Consider the following 7,260-nt stretch of genomic DNA (forward strand, 5'->3'; position numbering starts at 1 on the left):
GCGTGCGACAGAAATGAAGTTAATGAATGAATGAGCAGATTAACGAAGAAAGGTCAAGCAGGTCGGTATCGAGACTGGCGCACGCTGCGTCCTGCGCATTGTTCGAGCAGGCAGCAGGTGGAGCCCCCTTCAGTCCCCAAAAGACCCCGATGCCGTCCACCTGCTTCTGGACTCACTCGTTAGAGAACCTGTTATCGACGATCGCTCGAGGGAACAGGATCACCTGAGCTTGAGAACACGAACGTCTAATCAAACTGTTTTGAAGCCGCTTCGTTCAACTGTCCCCGTTTTGATGCAGGAAAAAGTTAAACACTCGAGCATCTCGTCCCTTAAAACTCGAACTTGAAGTGGATTTAATGAGTTCGTGATTACCATGCAGGGATTACGCGACTCACACCTCAGGGTTTTTTTTCGCGTTTAGCCTAAAGCTCCGCATCAATGACGCTTTCCGTGAGGTAAATGCAAAATGGCAAAGCTCTGAGTGTGTTTCGGGAGCCACGAGAGAGCGGCAAAGTGAGAAAAATGCTTTCGGAGGTATCCAAATAATTAGAGGTGCGACAAAGGTTTGCAATCAGCCGCAGTCGCCTGCGACGAAAAAGCAGCATCACGTGACGCTCTTGCGATCCCTTGTTTTCCGTCACGATGGTTCTGGGTTGCTTTGGTGTTGGTGTGCGAGTTTCACCGACCGGCTTCCAGGTACGAGCTCCTCCGACACAGTAAACGGCATGATGGATGAGAGTGATTGGTGAAACGTGCGAGCTTACTTTGAATGGAGGATCACTATATGTACACCATGGGTTCACCATGTCGGTTGGAGACACCGATGGGATCCAAACCAGGTATTGCTCTGATGACCCGTGTATAAACCACAATTATTGATACCACCGGGTTGGCCTATTTATAGGGATCCCATCTGAGCCCCCCTATAGCTAGCTGTTGGTGTGACCCATGTTTAAATCTCTTACACCCAGAAGTGTTTATATCTATGGTCTTCCAAGTCTTAAAATTCATGTAAAAGTAAACGTCGATGTCCACTGATGTCTTTGGCCTCGAGCTTGTGATTTAGCTAGACGCTGGTCCTCCACGAGCCCAAGACGACCATGAACAGAAACAAATAAAAGGATACGTTGCAGTGACACCCCCGCATGTAATCCATGGTGAAGAGACCCTCGCACCGTGAATACACCAGCCTACAGGTTTAGTGAGATCTTATTCTGCCGGGAATCGAAAAATCAAATTTAGGTCGCCCTTGATTTTCATTATTTACAAATAACTAGCATAAGCCCATGGTAAAAATCATATACAAGTAACTAACAGAAGTCCATGGTAAAAATCATATACAAGTAACTAGCAGAAGTCCATGGTAAAAATCATATACAAGTAACTAGCAGAAGTCCATGGTAAAAATCATATACAAGTAACTTGCATAAACCCATGCTAAAAATCATATACAAGTAACTAGCAGAAGCCCATGGTAAAAATCATATACAAGTAACTCGCAGAAGCCCATGGTAAAAATCATATACAAGTAACTAGCAGAAGCCCATGGTAAAAATCATATACAAGTAACTAGCAGATGCCCATGGTAAAAATCATATACAAGTAACTAGGAGAAGCCCATGGTAAAAATCATATACAAGTAACTAGCAGAAGTCCATGGTAAAAATCATATACAAGTAACTAGGAGAAGCCCATGGTAAAAATCATATACAAGTAACTAGGAGAAGTCCATGGTAAAAATCATATACAAGTAACTAGGAGAAGTCCATGGTAAAAATCATATACAAGTAACTAGCAGAAGTCCCACGGTAAAAAATCATACACAAGTAACTAGGAGAAGCCCATGGTAAAAATCATATACATGTAACTAGCAGAAGTCCATGGTAAAAATCATATACAAGTAACTTGCATAAACCCATGGTAAAAATCATATAGGCCTACATCATATACAAGTAAGTAGCAGAAGCCCATGGTAAAAAATATATCGGCCTACATCATATACAAGTATCTAGCAGAAGCCCATGGTAAAAATCATATACAAGTAACTAGCATAAGCCCATGGTAAAAAATCATATACAAGTAACTAGCACAAACCCATGGTAAAAATCATATAGGCCCACATCATATACAAGTAACTTGCAGAAGCCCATGGTAAAAATCATATACAAGTAACTAGCTTAAACCCATGGTAAAAATCATATAGGCCTACACTATGTACAAGTAACTAGCAGAAGCCCATGGTAAAAATCATAAAGGCCTACATCATATACAAGTAACTAGCAGAAGCCCATGGTAAAAATCATATAGGCCTACATCATATACAAGAAACTAGCAGAAGCCCATGGTAAAAATCATATTGGCCTACATCATATGCAAGTAACTTGCAGATGCCCATGGTAAAAATCATATACAAGTAACTAGCATAAGCCCATGGTAAAAAGTAAAAATCATATAGGCTTACATCATATGCAAGTAACTCACAGAAGCCCATGGTAAAAATCATATACATCTGTTACGGATTTGTCACTTCTGCTGTTGTGGTTTTCACCCACTTGGCATATTTCTGATATTAGGTACTATTATTATTCTCAAAAGGTTTATTATTCAGGAACAGCTATCTAAAGTAAAAAGGTTAACTTAAAATGATACAGGAAACCGAACCGGAAGACGAGGAGGTGAAAAGGAAGAGGCGGCGCGAGCAAAGTTGGAGAAGACGCGTGACGTCAAGGCTCCATAGCGAGCTTGGTCTACCGAAAGTCGCGAGGGAATTTTGAGTTCCCTGAAGGGACATCCGGCGATAGGAATTATCGCTGGAGTGGAAAATCTGCGTCGTCAGATTTAGGCGCTGAGATTTCGACGAATCCTCGCCGAGTCGCATCGGCTCAAGTAAGAGCCGTCGGCCATTTTGAACCCCGTGCTTCGGACACCGACAAAGGTTTTTCCTCGCGTCATCTTCACCCCAACATCCTACCGTTTGTCGGGGATGTGTGTGTGCGACCGCTTCGTCTCCAATTACATTGCGGTTCGTTGAGTGAGCGGTGAAGGTGCCCCTCGGAAGGGCGCCATTGTACAGTTTCAGCGGGGCGATCACCATTGTCAACTGTACACGATTCGAATATCGACTGGAGAGCGAGATTCGGGCTTTGACTGGATATCGTTCGAGCGACCACTGGAGCGAATCACATTCGCCTTGGAAAAGGTTATAGAGACATTGAGGAGTGTTCGTTTCACTCGCTGGGAGTGCAGTGAGTTATCTGACTTTATTGATGGTATATAGAGTGCACTCTTAATAGCCATTTGTTGTACCGTTATTCCTGTGTGATTTTCAATATATTATTTGTTCATTTAAAATCAATGGTGTGGTTTCACTATTGATTTCTAACACAGAGTAACATATTTTTCTGCCGTGGCTCCTCTCGGGGTTCGGAGGTGTACCGAGAACAGGAGATCGTAGAGGAACTCGTAACAGAAATTGGGGGCTCGTCCAATTGACTCGTGGGCTCGAAATTGGGTCTTCGTCCGGGATAGAATTCCCTAGCATTCCCAAATTTTCCAATTTTGGAATATTTTCCAACATTCCCAAATTTGTCAAAAAACAACAAAAAAAAAAAATTTTTTTTTTTTTGGAAATTTCTTGTGTGAATGTTAACAGGTGCTAACGGATAGTCAGCATGGAGTTTGACGCAGAGAAGTTTGCAGCGACCCCTCGTGAGGCACAGTTCCGAGCGTTACTAAAATCGGAACTCTTGATATTGGCCAAACATTTTAGCTTGGAGGTCCGAGCTAAAATGAAGAAAACAGACATGCAGACAGTGGTGATAGAATCTATGGTGGAACTAGGAACATGGAAATGAGATAGTGAAGAAAACCATTCTCAAAGCCTATGAATTGGTCCCTGAAGCTTACTGGCAAAAATTCCGGAACGCCAGGAAGAGGGAGAGTGAGACCCATGTGGAGTTGGCCAGAATGAAAGAAACCATGTTTTATCGGTGGTGTGATTCAAAAGGGGTTGGGAAAGACTTCGAACTATTACGACAATTGATCCTGGTGGAGGAATTCCAACAGTGTGTCCACGAGGACATTAAAGTACATCTGGAGGAAAGGAAAGTACCAAAGTTGTATGAGGCAGCAACCATGGCAGATGACAATGCCTTAACACACAGGATGGGGTTCCACAAACCTAACTACTCACCTAGATTAGCCAGGGGAGCTGTGGTACATCAGGGGCGGAGAACGAAAATTCATGGGTGCGGCGTCGAGATGACTATGAGGACCACTCTGATACCACGTTTCTAGAAATCCGAAGACAACAGTTCCAAGGCAGACGTATCCTCCCGCGGGCTCGAGGCAGACCACGAGGTTCTCCTCCGGGCCTACTTGCGCTTTTTGCCATAAACCTGGACACTTGATGTCCCACTGTTATGCTCTGGGAAAGGAAAATCAGGAGCGGAGTTCGACTAGTACAACTCCGAATGCAATGGCAAATGTGAGAAATCGCCCTCAAAAGGGTTACCAACCATTTATTTCAGAGGGGTTTGTGTCACTGGATGGAGACTCGACTAACCCGAGACCTGTTAGGGTATTGAGGGACACAGGAGCACATCAATCTTTAATGCTTGAAGGCATTTTGCCATTGTCAGAGGAGACGGCAACTGGTGATAGTGTTCGGTTACAGGGGATTGGTGGCTGTGTTAGAGCTTCACTTCATGTCATCCATTTGGAGTCTGATTTGGTGTCAGGACCGGTCACCGTAGGTTTACAAGCCACTCTTCCTGTAGAGAGAGTATATTTTGTTATTGGGAATGATTTGGCCGGTGGTCAAGTTTCTGGTAACCTGATGTTTGTTGAAAGGCCTTGTAGGAAGCGCCCTGAAGAGAAGAGGAAGTACCCTGAAACTAAGTGTCAGCACACGCAAGTCAGGGATGGAGGCAATATTGGCAAGCTCTTTGTAGGGGGACTGAACTTCAAAACCAAGGAAGATGTTCTGGAGTCTGCCTTCAGCAAATATGGACCGTTTTTGGAAGTGCTGCTGATAAAAGACAGGGAGACACAAAAGTCAAGAGGGCTTGGCTTTGTCACGTTTGAAAACTCAAAGGACTCCAGAGATGCAGAAAAGGATCTGAATAGCAAGGAGTTGGAGGGTCGGACCATAACAGTAGGGAAGGCATTTCATAGTTGTGGTGGGGGCTACAGAAGAGGACCACGGAGTAGTAGTTTTGGTGGTGGCCGCAATCGATATTATTATGGAGGCTCCCAGAGTTACGGCAGCTCCCGAAGGAAGGAGTGTCAGAGTAGTGGCCGAGAAGGAGACCGCTATTCATGTGACTACAGTGATAAGCGGCCCCACCGTAATTATTATGAAAGTTCGGAAAAGTTGAAGCACTGAATGCTGCGGAGCCGCCGAGCCAAGATTCCTACATGGATTAACCGTGACCTCCACATTCCTAAAGGCATCCATGTAGTGAATACTTCCAGGCCTCACCACCCAACCACCATGGAACCTGGCTTTCAGCTCGGCCTCCCGGGAAAAGTGCTGTAGACTTGCTTGACTTTGGATTTTGAATACAGCCCCTTAACCTTCATTCAAAAGAAACTAAAAGTAAAAATCAGAGGGTGCTGAGATGGAGTTTGGCTTTGCAGGGGTTCAACGGGGAAATTGCACATGTAAAGGGCAGGGACAATGTCGTTGTTGACGCTTTGTCCAGAGTGAATTAACTTTGGAAAGCTCTGTGGGTTGTGTGAAAGTTTGTTGCTTTATTTTTGAGATGTTGATAATTGTTGCTCACGGGAATTGGTGATTTGGGTTGTGAGTTTATTTTTGTTTGTTTAAAGAGTTGGCATGCAAAGAAAGTTTTCGCTGTGTTCAAACTTGGTTTTTTTGAGGGGGGGGGGGGGGGGGGGGAGTGTTACGGATTCATCACTTCTGCTGTTGTGGTTTTCACCCACTTGACATATTTCTGATATTAGGTACTATTATTATTCTCAAAAGGTTTATTATTCAGGAATAGCTATCTAAAGTAAAAAGGTTAACTTAAAAGGATACAGAAAACCTAACCGGAAGACGAGGAGGTGAAGAGGAGGAGGCGGCGCGAGCAGAGTTGGAGAAGACCCGTGACGTCAAGGCTCCATTGTGAGCTTGGTCTACCGAAAGTCTTGAGGGAATTTTGAGTTCCTTGAAGGGATATCCGGCGATAGGAATTATCGCTGGAGTGGAAAATCTGCGTAGCCAGATTTGGGCGCTGAGATTTCGACGAATCCTCGCCTAGTCGCATCGGCTCAAGTAAGAGCCGTCGGCCATTTTGAACCCCGTACTTTGGACACCTACAAAGGTTTTGCCTCGCGTCATCTTCACCCCAACATCCTACCGTTTGTCGGGGATGTGTGTGTGCGACCGCTTCGTCTCCAATTACGTTGCGGTTCGTTGAGTGAGCGGTGAAGGTGCCCCTCGGAAGGGCGCCGTTGTACAGTTTCAGCGCGGTGATCACCATTGTCAACTGTACGCGATTCGAATATCGACTGGAGAGCGAGATTCGGGCTTTGACTGGATATCGTTCGAGCGACGGCTGGAGCGAATCACATTCGCCTTGGAAAAGGTTATAGAGACATTGAGGAGTGTCCGTTTCACTCGCTGGGAGCGCAGTGAGTTATCTGACTTTATTGATGGTATATAGAGTGCACTCTTAATTGCCATTTGTTGTACCGTTATTCCTGTGTGATTTTCAATATATTATTTGTTCATTTATAATCATTGGTGTGGTTTCACTATTGATTTCTAACACAGAGTAACATATTTTCCTGCCGTGGCTCCTATCGGGGTTCGGAGGTGTACCGAGACTAGGAGATCGTAGAGGAACACGTAACACATCATACACAAGTAACTCGCAGAAGCCCATGGTAAAAATCATATACATCATTCACAAGTAGCTCGCAGAAGCCCATGGTAAAAATACCACGATGTAAAAATAAGAAAAACAAAAAGGGAAGCCTTTTTTATTTATTTCGCTTGTTGAAAGAGCTCAAAAACGAGAGGTGATATTTTTTTAACAGCAAAGAAAAAAAAGTTCAGAAGTGATCGAGGCAGTGGTCTGTTGCTTATACACCACCCAGATTCATCTATCTTTCGAATTGAAAAATAGATAATTTTCCAATAGATTTGTAATTTGAAGCAATTTTATTTAATTTTTTTTCTCTCTGCAGAGTGTTTCAGGGTGGGACAGACAGACAGACCAAGTTATATTAGTTCCATATATATATATATAT

General features: G+C 44.0%; 1 protein-coding gene across 1 annotated transcript in view; it reads left to right on the forward strand.

The window, feature by feature from the left end:
- Positions 1–600: 600 nt before the first annotated feature.
- The window catches only part of LOC137412243 (T-box brain protein 1-like), an 88,496-nt gene continuing 81,836 nt past the window's right edge, over positions 601–7,260 (forward strand). The window contains exon 1 of the mRNA XM_078779466.1: positions 601–696. The gene's annotated coding sequence lies outside the window, so the exon portion shown is untranslated. The remainder of the gene's footprint in view (positions 697–7,260) is intronic.

The sequence above is a fragment of the Myxine glutinosa genome, chromosome 6 (assembly GCF_964187855.1).
Source record: "Myxine glutinosa chromosome 6, kmMyxGlut1.1, whole genome shotgun sequence".
Taxonomy (NCBI): Eukaryota; Metazoa; Chordata; class Myxini; order Myxiniformes; family Myxinidae; genus Myxine; species Myxine glutinosa.